Here is a 3,084-nt window from a genome sequence, read left to right as displayed (position 1 = left end):
TATTCGGTTGGCATGACAAAGTTTTTCCTAGCCGAACCTATATATAATAGTTCTTGTGTCTATACTCTAATATCTCTTGTGTTTATACTCGATACCGTCGAAATCCTTTCAACTTAGCCGAACCTAGTGTAATGCTAAACAACTATAAGGGTCGGCTAAGAAAAAATAATTGATTCCTAGCCGAACTATTTTTCATGTTTTTTGGATGTACAAGGCTCGCCTACCCCGTCTAGGGTTTTTCACATATACCCTAGCCGAATTTGAGTCAACAACTCACTTTTTAATCCTGTTTCCCATGGTTCATACTTAATTTTTCCAATAAAAAACGTGCAGAAATACATGAGTTGGTGAAAAATACCCTTTAAATGTACATATTCGTACAATCAAAATATGGTTCTCACCCCGGAGAGAAGTGGGAAGAAGTGGATATAAAAAAGTGGATATAAAAAACGAATAGGAAAACCTGCTATGAAAAAATGGGTTTTTCAATCATTTAATTAGAGTATTAGGTTTAAGGATAAATTAGATGTTCGTTTAGTTGTAAGTTTGGTTTAGGTTAGTCTAAGTAAGGATAACTTAGTCAATTACTAACGTCGGGACACCCTCATCCTTGACATCGGATGGGATAATAACTTAAGGATACCCTCAAAAATGGGTTTAACCCATCGTTAAACTTAACAGAATCGAGACCACCAGGGACTATGAGCCAGTATCATATTAGACACTGGTGAAATACTGGTATAAAACAAACTTATCGTGGAGTCCACTAGTCTGCAACAGTTTTATATATCTATAAAAATTAAACCAAGGATCTAAAATATACATGATAATTCGTCTAGTATCCCGAAATTTTCCATCATGATCTAAATTTAATTAGTTTTTTTTATCTCGAAGAAAACCCCGTAGAATCTTAAAGTATATTCCAAATCATTATTTTAAAATTTAAACTTATTGGGCTGACCGACCGGAGGGCCCGAAAGGAAGGAGTCTCTTTATGACCACTTTTTTTTTTATATAAAATGAAGAGTAACGCAAATATGCAATTTGACAAAATATTGGGATAAAATATTCCCTCACAGATTCCCGTCACAAGTAAAATTCCATGTGTTTTTTTTTTGTTTGTTACTTTTTCACTAGGAAAAATTGTCCCTCCCTTCCGGTCCAATTACTATAACTCTTTGTGTATCTTGTGTTTTTCAGGGGGGATAGCCTTTATGCAATATGTTAGAGCATAGCTCGGTTGAACCCACAAACGTTGGTATGTCATGTTTGGTTGTCATATTTTAGTGAACCAAAACTCATTTAAAGAGTCTCTTGATTATGTACTAGAGTCAACTTCGTATAGGTTAGCTTGAAAGAATTAGGCTATGAAACATTACAAGTATTGCGAAGACTTGAAGAAGTGAAGAAGTAAGGAGCTACAACGACAACATCATCCTTCCACTTGAGGTTAATGATATTTGACTTGAACTGTTTCATTCCCTGTATCTTTCAAATTGTTCATATTGAAAACAAAACTGCGAAACATGAATGAACTCTAGATAGACATGGTATTAAGGAATACAATACGAGGTTTATTGCTTAACCATTAAAATTTGTAGATAAGGCATCGACATAATCGTTTGAATGCTATTGTGATTATGTATGGGTATAAGGTGAATATTTCATCCTAGGAAACAATGTTTTACATGTGTTTTAAGGAAGTAAATTCATGAACTTGTTTTGTGAATCGAAAGGGAAATTGCCAGGCATTATTGGTATTGTTATTCATTGCATATCTTTTGAACAACCAATATGTGTGATTAGTATAACCGCTCATGACAAGTTTATGTTCTTGATAAAACTATTCACAAAGGCCTGACTTTTGTATTGGTATGACTTTTATTAGTGAACCGATCTTAAGTAATCACCTGAGATGCTATGATCGAGTTTGTGATTTTGTGTATGAAAGATTCTGGGTAAAGGGTAACCGATCCTAGTAAGAGGTGCAATACATCACAAAGGGGAATCGATCCTTGTATGAGGTGCAACAAATTTATAGCAGAAAGGGGAACCGATTCCTATAGACATGTGCAACACGTTTTTAGGCAAAAGGGAACGATCCTATGGACATGTGCAGCAAGTACAAGTTAGATACCATATATATGTGGGGAACCGATCCTAGTACCTAGTCAACCGAATTTTGGAAAGCTAGTGTGACTATGCACAATACTCACATGGAGGTAGAACCGAAACTTTTTTTGGTAGAACCGTTAAAGCCATGATTCGTGGTTGAGTGTTCTTGATCAATCATGTAGTTCTTGAAAGTCAGGTGAACCAATTCTAAACTTGTTTGGAAGTGTGGCAAATCGGTTTCAAGGTTGTAAGTATGAAAGAGGACTTACAAAGTAAGGATGTCGACTTACTTTGAACACGTGTAGTAACACTAATCTTTAATTGTTCAAAGTTATTCCTTAATAGCTAAAGGAAGAAAATCCCGGATCGAATAAAATAAACTGAGAATATTTAATTTAAGGTTTTTAATTTTATTTTAGAAAATGAAAATTAGTAATGTGCATTTACTAGTTGGAGATTTACCAAGAGATTTCGATCATTATTTTGGACAAAGCATTTCCTGGAATTATGGAAACCAAATCTGGGCGTTAATGCATATCTTGAGAATATTTTCGGTTTTGGAAATTCCTTGGTGTCCAAACTTCCTTAGTCTATAAATATGAAATTTTGCATTTCGACCAAACTAATCCTTCGTACAGCAAGAACTATCTCAGTTGTGCTTTTACTGGTGAAGCCGCCTATTCGGAGAGGAGAGTAACCTAATTAGGAGAAATATCTTACAGCCGCTCAATTTAAAGACCTTTTTGGGATTGAGAATCTCTATTAGTACCGTTGGTGGGAAACTAGATAATTGCGGTTTATCTTTTGTTTTCGATTGATTTGATTGACTAACAGTGGTTGAACTTTGATTGCACGTAGTTTGTTTATGCTTGATAATCTTCTCTTCTGTTATAAGATTCACTCAAACTAGATCGAAGTTTCGACGGGGATCTTTAGACTGTTTTTAAATCTAAAGACGTCTTGTGATAA

Source organism: Papaver somniferum, chromosome 6 (genome assembly GCF_003573695.1).
Source record: "Papaver somniferum cultivar HN1 chromosome 6, ASM357369v1, whole genome shotgun sequence".
NCBI classification, from domain to species: domain Eukaryota; kingdom Viridiplantae; phylum Streptophyta; class Magnoliopsida; order Ranunculales; family Papaveraceae; genus Papaver; species Papaver somniferum.
This window is presented reverse-complemented; position numbering follows the sequence as displayed.